Below are 12215 nucleotides of genomic sequence, written 5' to 3' on the forward strand. Positions count from 1 at the left end.
TGTAAAAATTCAGGGCATATGTTCAGTAAAGCAAATTATTATTATATATCATCATTTACATGTAAATTTTATGCCTTTGACCCGGTATCAGTGGGATTTACATTTGGAGTTTTTTCTTGAATGTGAAAATGAATGTCTGATTTGTCTATATTCACCCTCTAAAAAATTCAGCCAGAGAATGTGCTGACTAGCTGATATCAGTCTTGTCTCTTTGACAATAACATTTCTCGGTGTAATTCAATGAACATTTTGATTTACCAGCAAATCTGTTGTGAGGCTGGCAAGTACATCAATTCATCAGGACCTGATTTTTCTTGGGTGAACAGATGAAAATGAATTTCTAAATCACAAAACTAAGGTCTAAATCTCAGAGCAGAGGTATAAGTCACCATAACAAGGAAGTCTGGTCTGGCCAGTGAGACTTCCCTACCCACCAGATACTGAACCACTGGATACTGCAGCCAAGGGACAGAGCAAAGATAGCTAATCAGTGTCTTTGACCTTGATTGAAATTTGCCGCAGTGCTAATTTCTTGTGTAAGCCAATAGCTGCATGTCCTATAGATGCCTCAATTCATACTTCTAGTCTGGATTTGGGTGTGAAATAGCTTTCTGAAATGGGGCATATGAATCAAGCTTTCTGGGATTCAGTTTCACTTCCTATAAAATGAGAAAATTGGGAAATACATAAGTGGTGCATTGAATAAGCACAATTCTCTGACAATAGAAATACAACTTTTTTTTTGTCCCCACTGTCCCGTGTGTGTGTGTGTGTGTGTGTGTGTGTAAAGTTTGTTTGTTTTGGGGGTGGTGGTGGTCATCTTCCTCTGTTCTGTTATGAAAATTCTGGCAAGCCCTTAAATTTTCCAGCCACTTTGAGGTCATAGACTGTCACTTTCAGTTACAAACAAGAGTCTCAATGCAGAGATTAGAATGTTCAATTAAGAGATTAATTGAAACCCCAAATCTGACTTTCAGGACACACTCTCTACTCCAGCCCAAGACAGCTTCACTCTGAAAGCTTGCGGTGGGAAGGGGAGGGGTGTGGACGGCTCTTCCTCAGCACTTTTTGTCAAGTGAATGGGAGTTTTCTTATGCTGGGGATCTTCCATTTGCTCCTCGAGATCCACGCTCCACCTTTCCCCACCTTCCTCTCTGCCCTGGGAGGCTGACCCATATGAATGTGCCCCCTTTCCCTTTGGCTTCCAGTTGGGTTTGGCCAGTGGAGAGCCCTGGCAGAAGAGCAGAGGAAGGGGGAAGTACTAGATAAAGATTTTTATCCCATTAGCTTTTTCCCCAGTGATATTGCCTCTGGCTGGCTGTGTCCCTCCAGTAAAGGTCACTGCTCCTCTCAGGGTGGTCCACTCCAAATGACACTCCCTTTCCAAGTTCCAATAATCACTCCCTGGGGGCCTAAGGGTATCAACCAGTCTGCTGCTTCTAATCCTTAGTCCCTGGACTAGCCCTTGTGTTTCCGGTACACCCTACCCACTCCCTTGTAAATAGTCCCTTTGAAAATACCCTCTCCTCAAATTATCTTAATTTAAGTGGGACATCTGTTTCCTGTTGGCACCCTAACTCGAAAAAAAAAAAAAAAATCAGTCAAAATTAATATTGCATAGCAACACTTGAAGTTAAAAAAAATCTCAGATTAAGTAACTCATATCACAAAACTCACCCATAAAATCATTTATTCTACAATATCATTATCCTAAGTGGCTCATCATATGCTGTACTGTACTATACTGGGTCCTTTCTAGGTTTGGAAAAGTTAGAGTTGGTACTTCTAGCCTCCCCTGATGCCTCTCTCTCTCTCTCTCTCTCTCTCTTTAAGGGCTCTCTTACCAGTAATCTCTCCCACAGTGAGGAACATGGACCTAATTAGTTTCAATGCCTTCATAAATTGGTGTAGTATATTGTCAGGAATATTTGCATTTTAAAAGATGACTTCAGTATAAAAAGATGAAGCTCTAATGGTAGAAACTATGGACACTGTCACACCAGGGATGGAAGATGAGGCCTAAGTTTCCTACATCTTTGTTCTAAAACATGTCACCCAGAGCAGAATATTAAAGTCCTTGCTCCAGTGTTTGTGCAGTTGTTCAGGACTTTCCTGTGTATCAGTTATTCAAAATTTTAAGGCACATACCAAGGACAGCATAGTTTTTAGTCTTGAAAGTACAAGAAATATCAAAGGGTAGTTGGTGGTTGTTTTACTGTGTGCCTAAAAAATCATTAACATTGCCTCTCTTTTTACCTCTTGCCTCTGATCAGCCCTGCCTCCTCATCCGTACTTAAAATGAAAGAAATCAAGTAAACAACTTTCAGCAATCAGGAGACTCTAAAATAGCAGGCTATCTGCAGCAGGTTAAGCACACAACAACACACATGCAAATCATTCAAATTTTGTACCTGGCAAATAAGGATAACAATTTATACTTTGATCTGACTTGATTATTGGAAAAAAGTGCTTTTCTGTGGCATAAATATAAATGCTAGTTCTGTCTTGCAGCCAAGTTTCTCACTAAAAAACACATTAATCTTATGATTCCCTTACATAAAAATTAATATTCCCTAACACAGAAATAAAATGGTATCCACTACTGCTTGTGGAGTTAAAAAATATTGTCTTCCTCCTTTTCCCCCTCTGGTTGAAATTAGTTGGTTTCAGTTCACAAATATTTACTGAGTGTTTACTATGTGCCAGACAACTGTTTAATGCAAGAAATACAGTGCTGAGGAAGACAAACCAAGTCTCTGTCTAAGGAGGTTGCATTCTGAGTGAGGGGGAGATAGATAATAAATATGTAAATAAACAAATAAATAATACAATTTCAGGAGCTAATGGCTATGAAGAAGATAAAATGGGGTAATGTGGTAGATAGTACCTGGAGTGTGATGTGGCTACTTGGTGACTTCTAAGTTGAGACCTGAAGGCTGAGAAGGAGGCAACAGTGTGACAATCTGGGGAAGAGCTCTACTAGCAAAGAAACTAGCAAAGGACTGCCCCAGAAAAGTGGAGGGAGAGCCCTAAAGCAGAAGAAATGAACCTCATGAATTCAAGGGCAGAAAGATGGACAGTGTGGCTGGAGCAGAGTCAGGTGGAAGGAAAGAGATGAGGAGATGAGGCTGAACAAGAGCCAGGATGAGAGAGGCAGAGGCAGATCAATGACTGATAAGATGTTGGACGATTTAAAGCAGGGAAGCTGGGAAACGATATGATCTAATTTCTACTTTAAAAAAGATAACTCTGGCTACGTTGTGGAGAATGGATTGTAGGAGGTCAAATATAGAAGTGAGGAGACCAGGGAGGAGCCTATGGCAGCAGTCCAAGTGACAGACATTGATGGCTTGGCCTAGGGTTTCAGCTATGAGGCTGCTGCTGGCCCATACAGTGCCTTCGAGAAGATTAGAAAAAGGCTCCTTTTCCCTTTAGGGGCTCTGAATAGCAGATGAATTAAATGCGGAGTATGAAGAAAAGAGAGAAATCCAGAATGACTCAAGTTTGACCTGAATAATTGGGTAGATAGTGATGGAATCAGTAGTTCAGTTTTGCTCATGTTCACTTTGAGGACCGTGAGTTTTCACATATACTGGGTGTACCCATGTTACAGTGTGAAAACTCAGTGGCATTTACTGCACTGATGTTGGCTTCCCTTCAGCTGGCACTTGAAACCATGCGCTGATGTAATGGAGATAACATTTATGAGATATTAAACCAACGTATTTGCCTTCCAAGTAAACCTTTTCCCCATGGCTCCCCCACCCCTTGAGTCAATGGCATGCATTGAGTCACAGGGAGAAAAAAAAAAACAAAAAAAAAAACAGCTGAGAATGGGTAAGTCTCTCTTAGCTTAGAGTTTCAAAGTAGGCTTTTAAAAACTTCATAGCAAGACAATAGTTTGAAATCAAGTGCTTTTGATTAGCAAAAGCCAGACTTTGTTGAAAGAAAAAAATGTATTTGTATACACCAGTAAGGCAGAGCTTGGAGGACTGCTGCTGAACAGATCATAGATAGAGCCAAGAAGAACACAGGATATGATGTCAGTGCCATTTTCCCATGACTGGAAAGGAAGACAAAAGTTTAAGCAGCAGGAAGGAATTTGGGAGATTCAGAGAGCATGAGCAGAAGATCGCCCCAGATAAGGGGAGAGAGAGCCCTAAAGAAGAAGAGGTGTGTACCACGCTCTGCATTTGGAAGCAGGGCAACTACAGAGAAGTGGAAATGCTATGGTTAGGCAGTGACAGGCTTTGTGATAGAGCTTCCAGTTCCTTGGGGCCTGTGCATGGTCTGTAGGAGACCCAGTGAGAGAATGACGAAGGCTGACAGGATGAATGGGCTGGAAGATTCCTGGTCTTGGGCCAAGAAGGTGCAAGGCTTATAGTCCTTACCCCTGGGGGCCATGGCAGGGACCACGGCTGTCAGCAGCTGAAATCAATGTGGGCCCAAAGGCTCAAGAGAACAGTTTCCTCACCAAGGGAGGCTGGGAGGGCCTGAAAGATGGCAGACAGACTTCTGCACCTGGATGACATCTTGGGAAAGGGAAGGGGAGAAGAGACCACTTGGATAAGGAAGAAACTTTGAAAGACGAGGTGATTTCCCAAGGGAGACTGTTTTAATCCTAAAGAGGCTGAAATATTTTTTTTTAAAATTTAATTTAATTTAATTAATTAATTAATTTATTTATTTTATTTATTTATTTTTTTAAATTTTATTTTGTCGATATACATTGTGTCTGATTATTGCTCCCCATCACCAAAACCTCCCTCCCTTCTCCCTCCCCCCCCCAACAATGTCCTTTCTGTTTGCTTGTCGTATCAACTTCAAATAATTGTAGTTGTTATATCTTCTTCCCCCCCCACCCCGGTTTGTGTGTGTGTGTGTGTGTGTGTGTGTCAATTTATATATTAATTTTTAGCTCCCACCAATAAGTGAGAACATGTGGTATTTCTCTTTCTGTGCCTGACTTGTTTCACTTAATATAATTCTCTCAAGGTCCATCCATGTTGTTGCAAATGGCAGTATTTCATTCGTTTTTATAGCTGAGTAGTATTCCATTGTGTAGATGTACCACATTTTCCGTATCCACTCATCCGATGATGGGCATTTGGGCTGGTTCCACCCTGAAACAATAAAACTTCTTAAAGAAAACATAGGAGAAACACTTCAGGAAATAGGACTGGGCACAGACTTCATGAATACGACCCCAAAAGCACGGGCAACCAAAGGAAAAATAAACAAATGGGATTATATCAAACTAAAAAGCTTCTGCACAGCAAAAGAAACAATTAAAAGAGTTAAAAGACAACCAACAGAGTGGGAGAAAATATTTGCAAAATATATATCTGACAAAGGATTAATATCCAGAATATATAAGGAACTCAAACAACTGTACAAGAAGAAAACAAGCAACCCAATTAAAAAATGGGCAAAAGAGCTAAGTAGGCATTTCTCTAAGGAAGATATCCAAATGGCCAACAGACATATGAAAAAATGCTCAACATCACTCAGCATCCGGGAAATGCAAATCAAAACCACATTGAGATACCATCTAACCCCAGTTAGGATGGCTAAAATCCAAAAGACTATGAACGATAAATGCTGGCGAGGCTGCGGAGAAAAAGGAACTCTCATACATTGTTGGTGGGACTGCAAAATGGTGCAGCCTCTATGGAAAATGGTATGGAGGTTCCTCAAACAATTGCAGATAGATCTACCATACGACCCAGCTATCCCACTGTTGGGAATATACCCAGAGGAATGGAAATCATCAAGTCGAAGGTATACCTGTTTCCCAATGTTTATCGCAGCACTCTTTACAATAGCCAAGAGTTGGAACCAGCCCAAATGCCCATCATCGGATGAGTGGATACGGAAAATGTGGTACATCTACACAAGAGGCTGAAATATTTTTAATTGGCAAGACCAAGCATTTTCCACCTACATCAGGAATGGGAGCTTTCCAGTGAGAACTCATTATAGACAATAAAGTTACTATTTTTTTTTTTTTTTTTGGTATATCTGATTTTTAGTAGGTACATTTCAAACCTGCTATGTTAGGAAGTATTGTTACCAAATGAAGAAAACTCAGCTTGATGTACCTCTGCCTGTAATAGAGAGAGGAGGAAGGGCAGGGAGGAAGGGGATTGATTCTGTCAACAGTGGTTGCCTCCAGGGAGGGCAACTGGGGGGCAGAGGAGGGAGAAAGACATATTTTTCACTGTACCCCTTCTGTACCTTTTGCATTTGTTCCAGGTGCAGACATTAACTATTCAAAAAACAAATTAAAATGGGAAAAATAAAAGTCTTTGTAATAAAAAAAAATGCAGATGCACAGAATCTGATATTCAGTACTTGACAATTAACGTTAAATACTTTTCATCTCACCAGAATGTTTGAGCCACTTGTCCTACTCAGTGCACCTTGGGGTTGTTCCTTTCACTTGTGTCGACGTTGGTTTTGAAAGCTGTCTGTCCTTACTTCCCAGCTAGCCCACGACCCATTTGTGCTTTGTACTCCTAACACAGTACCACACGTCCTCTAAATGAGACAAACTTTCTACAGGGGAAAACAATCCCACTGAACCAATCAGTCTTGCCTGCTGTCCTGGATTGAAGTGTGGGAAGGATTGATATGGGGTTTTTGTCCCCTGTGGTTATTTCCACCCCTTTGACATCACACAGTAAAGTGGAAGTAGTAGAAAGAACTTGGGAACTGGAGTCAAACTTATTAGGGCTCCCTCTGCCAGTTACTAGCTTTAGGTCCTTGGGTGAGTCTTAAGTTTCTTCTTCTACACATTGGAGGAACACAAACCTCACTGGATATACCAGCACAATGCTAGAACTGTTCTGATGAACCCCAACCCCCAGTCTAAGAGAACAGAGACTAATTTTTGCAAAATCTTGCATCCCGCCAAATTCAGCATACCTCTTCTCCCTGTTTTCCTCAGTTTCTATCCAAGACATAAGTCCCTTCATTCATCTATGGCACCCCTTATTCTCACTTACATCCTTCCCTGTATGTCATTCCCTCCACTCAACCTCTCTTTGCTCTCTTCTTTTATTAGCATGTTTTCATTTGCAGGTAAGAGGAAACTCAAGCCTAACTGGTTTAAACATTAAGGGGATTTATTGGCTTAAGTAACTGAAAATTCAGCTGTGGCAAAGGCCTTGGGGTTGGTTGCAGTTCAGACGTACCAAGGATGCTGTTTCTTTCCGTGTCTCCACTCCACCCCTCCGTGTCAGCTTTATTCTGGGACCGGCTCCCCTAGTGGTTACATAGGCTGGATGTCTACAGCAACTGGGCTTACATGCTTCTTCATCATGTCCCGAGGGACTGCGAAGGAGCGAGTCTTTAACCAACCAACAAAAATCCTCATTTTTCATTCATTGGAACAGCTTGAGTCAATCCTGGTGACTAGAAGAGTGCCATGTCCTAGTTTGCTTAGCTCTGAACCGAACTGTTTGCCCTTGAGCAAGTGACAGTGACAAGGAAGTTGAGATTACCATGATTAATTTAGACCAGGGGTTCTCGACTGGGAGCCGTACTACTTCCTTAGGAGTATTTGGCAATGTTGGTATAACTGGGAGTGCCACTGGCTTTAGTGGGGGGCATGAGGGGCTGTTGGGAGCATCAAATGCCTTGCAATGCACAGGACGGCCCTATACAACGAAGAATTGGCCTGCCCAAAATGCCAATAGTGCCCCTGTGGAGAAACACTGGCCTAGACCATTGGGGCACACCCCTGAAGCTGGGGTTCAGTTTTCTCTGAAGTACCTAAGCCATGTGAGGTACTTGAAGTGAGTTGGATACTTGAACAAAAATGACTAGACCACTTAGCTCCTTTCTAATCTTTAAAAAATATATATTTTTGGAGGCTGGCCAATAAGTGGATATAAACCCTTGACTTTGATGTTTGTTCTCTAACCAACTGAGCTCCTTGCTAATCTTTACTGGCTCCCTCTGTCTTTAATTCCTACTAAGGCTATTATCAGTGACTTTACCCTCTTGACAGTGTCATTTACTTTCTAGCCCCATTCGGTTATACCGACCCAGAAAAACCCTATTGTGGCAGCAACTCTTAATATCTCCCAGGGCTCCCCTTCCCATTTCCTTGAAAATAGGACCTCAGAACTTTAACTAGGCACATGGCCATCCATAATAAAGACTATATTTATCAGCCTCCCTCATGGCTAGATGTGCCAGGGGACTAAGCTATAGTCAATGGATTTTAGTAGAAGTGGCATACGCCCTTGTTCTGGTGCTTCCTCCTGCTAGCTAGAATGCAAACAAAATAGATGAAGCTGGAGAAACCATATTGGACCACAACATGGAAGCCAAATCCTAAGATGACAAAGCAAGGAGCTAGACAGAATCTGGATTCCTGACACCATAGAGTTCCATTCTTGCCTTATTCATCTACCAGGATTTTTATGTAAGAGCAATCCCTTCTTTCATGTTTAAACAACTGTTATTTGGGCTTTTCTTTTATTTGCAGCCAAATATAACCGATATAACAGTATTGCAACAATCTAACTGCTTCTCCATCCTGATATTGAGGGTTCTAAATGCTGATGGTCAAGTCACAAGACTAAAGCAGGTCAGTGCTAATATCACGTATGTTCTCCAAGCTCAGCTGGGCCCTCAGTGCTGCCCAGTAGTCTCTCCAATTCTCTCAGCAGCCACTTCAAGCCTTCTTCCTGCTCCTCAAACTTTTCGTTCCTCCTTCCCACTTCCCTCTCAACAGTTGACCTCTGCTTATTTCAGAGAGAAAGTACAAGAAACATTAGATAAGATCTTCCTCCTTCAACTGCCTCCCTCCGAGATTATTGTATCCATGCCCATTTCCCCCTTTCCATCAGTTACCATGAAGCGAGCCCGCCTAAGGCCAATTCCTCCCCCGTGCTATGGATCCTATCTCCTCCTTCCTGCTCAGGGACTACCCTTTATCCATTATCTTCCTCCCCTACTCCACTGGCACCTTTCTTTCAGCTTTCAAACAGCCTCAAGTAGCTCTCATGTGCAAAACAAGGAAAACACTCTTTCCTTAACCCTTGCATCCTCTGCCAGTTCCTCTCTCTTCTTTTCTCTTGTCTTCCTTGTCTCCTTTCCTTTGCTGCCTTCCTCTCCTTTTTCGTCACTCTTTCCCTCTCCTTTCCCTCCCCACCATAGTCAAACTGCTGGACTTTTCTGGGTCTCCACTTCTTAATCCCTAAAGATCCTCTCAAAACCTCCAGAGTATGGCTTCTGCTTCCATACTCTGTGAATATGCTATTGTCAAGGTCGCCAGCACTTTCCTTGTAATGCGATCCAATGGACGTTTCTCAGTCCTCAACTTACTTTCCTCCTCAGTAACGTGTCACTGTGTCCCACCTCTCCATAAAGCATTCTCTTCTCTTCATTTTTGTGCCAATGGTCTCTTCCACTTTTCTATGACTTTTTCCCCCAACATCTCTTTCTCTCAGTCTTTGTTATAGGTTTCTTCTCTTCCACCCTATCCCTTAAATGTATCTTCTCATCCAACCAGGTCATGGCTTCCTAGGAGATCTCATTCATGTGTGAAAATAGCCTAAGTGATTCATTTTCAAGACTAGCTTAACAAGGGTTGCTTGACTAACTTGTGGTGTGATAGCCCCTGAAAGTGCACTTTCCCAAGGGTGACTTCTCAAGGTGGTGGCTGGTCACCTTGTTCTTTTTACTTCCTGGTTCTTCTTCCTCCTCAGGATTTCTGCAGGCCTTTTTCACGGGCTTGTCCTGAGCCCACCCCTTTCCACCAGAGGGAAGGGGACAATAAATGACTTATAAGGAAGTAATAAAACTTAAGTGACAATTGGGAAGATTGTACACTCCGTAGTACTCAGCCAGTGAGGAACTGGGGGAGGAACTTGGGCACTAAGGAATAAATTGCACGATGTAACCATTTGGGGTGTGCCTGGTTCATCGGACCCCTGATCTTGCAAGATAGCCATTAAAGTCTTGCTTCGCTGCACCTCGTGTCTCCGTGTCCATCCTTTGGCATTGGATGGGTGAGGGCATTTCTCGCAATTCACTTGTTGGCCCTCAGGCTGAATCCATTTCTCTAAGGCAGATCTCTTTTCAGGGCTTCAGACTCATACATCGAACTACAAACAGAACAGCATCATGGATATCTCGTAGCAATCTCAGATTACATTCATCCCCTTCCTCTTCCCTAGAAATCTGCTCTTCTGTTATTCCAATACAGTGAATGAACTACCATCCATCTAGTTGCCCAAACCAGAGTCATGGCTCCTCTTTCATCCAATCAATCATAAAGTCCTGCCAATTTACTCTTTTTTTTTTTAAAAAAAAAAAAACGGTGACCGGTAAGGGGATCTTAACCCTTGACTTGGTGTTGTCAGCACCACGCTCTCCCAAGGGAGCCATGGGCCGGCCCCACATTTACTCTTAAATATGTTAAATATGTTTCAGATCCACCCACCTCTCTCTGCTACTTCCCTTATGCAGTTCCCCATCATCTCTCACTTGCGCTATCCTACAATTTTCTGTGCCTCTGCCTCTGGTCTTGCACACCTATTCTCCACAATAGAGCCAAAATAACCTTTCAAAAGTGGCAGTCTGATCTGATTCCATTCCCCATGGCCCTTAGGATAAAGCTCAACATCTTGTCTTGGATTACAAAAGTTGTCTGATGTGTCTCCTGTCTGTCTTTTTTTTTTTTTGGTTTTTTAAAAGAAAAGGTAATTTTATTGATATTATTTTTTACATTCCAGGATGTTGCAGAGCAGATGGGAGGGTGGGGGAGAGGGGAGATGTGAAGGAAATGGATGGAAAGAAGAGGAATGAGGAGGCACGGGACTGAGGCCTGTGGCGCCCCCCTCATTCCCACAGGGGAGACCAAGAGGCTTCTGGAGGTGGCTTGGTTATCGCCAGGCTGGGTGCAGATGTCAGGGGGTATGGCAAAAGCCCTGGCCCCCCCCCTCCCAGCTTGGGAACCCAGGGCGCTCCCTCGGCAGCCTGGTGGTTGCTACTGGGCTGGCTGGGGTGTTGGGGGGTGTGGCCAAGGCCTGAGGCCCCGCCCTCGGGATTGGATGTGGGTGTCGGGCAAAATTGCTGAGGCCCCTGGCCCTTCCCCCTTTCTGGCTTGGCAGCCCAGGGGACTTCCAGTCGTTCTAGGTGTTATAGGTGCTCTTTGGTGAAATGAGACCTTTACTAGTTAATATGAAACTTTGTCTCTGGTTGCAGGTACTTTCTTTTTTCTTTCACTTCTGTGTTGGATTATTTGCTGTTCCTACCATTTAAACTCTGTGCTGGAACTAATTTGTTGTCCTTTGCTTACTTCTAAAATGGGGGAACTTCCTGTGGGGACCAGTACTTGAGCTGTGTGGTTGAGTTAGATTGTTGCTTTGAGCTGATTTCCTGAGGAAAGGCTTTTTGTGCAGTTCAGGTTTTAATTGTTGACTTTATAGGTACTTCCAGCTCTCGAGAAATCCAATGTACCTGGGTTGTGTAGAAACACTGGTCTGGGCCTGAGTCTTTTCATCAAACTGCACCCCATGCAATTCTGTATTCCTGACTGTTGGGAAAATATAGGAAAATGTTCAGGGCCCCTCAGATGTTCAGAATCTTGCCAGACATTTGATGTAAATATGCACATGCACCCAGGTGTTCCTTGGTTATTGTCTAATGTAATTGTGCATGTGCACCCAGGTGTCCTGGGTTGTGGAATTAAGTATAAAGGATGAGTGACTCTGATCCACAGCGCCCCCCACCTCCTGGAATGCCCCCAGGGGGCCATGGGGAAGCCGCTACTGTTGCTGGAGGCTGTTGCTCCCAGTGACCCCAGGACCCTCCAAAAGGCTGCCATCACCTCCAGACCTGTAAGCTGCAGCTGCCATTGCTGACTGAGCTTGTGTCATCTGCCAATGGCTCCCAGGATCTTTCCCAATTACCTAGCATGGACATGTGTGTGAGGGTTCTGGGGACCCAGTCTGTACAAAGGGTTTGAAGGGTCTGAGCCCTAGCTCTGACAATGTAAATGAAAACTTAGTATAACTAAAATAATGAAACATTTTGGCTTTAGTTATGATTTGACTTACCTGGCGTAGTTGTGTAGCTTTACAATTGGCTATGTCAGCAGGATTTCGACATTAGCCCTAGCTTTGCATGGACTAATATCCTCTGAGTGGTCTTTCACTGACTGGGGTGCAGATCAGCTGTCCCTGCTGTGCCCCAGT

This window comes from Cynocephalus volans, chromosome 14, assembly GCF_027409185.1.
Source record: "Cynocephalus volans isolate mCynVol1 chromosome 14, mCynVol1.pri, whole genome shotgun sequence".
In the NCBI taxonomy this organism is placed as follows: Eukaryota; Metazoa; Chordata; class Mammalia; order Dermoptera; family Cynocephalidae; genus Cynocephalus; species Cynocephalus volans.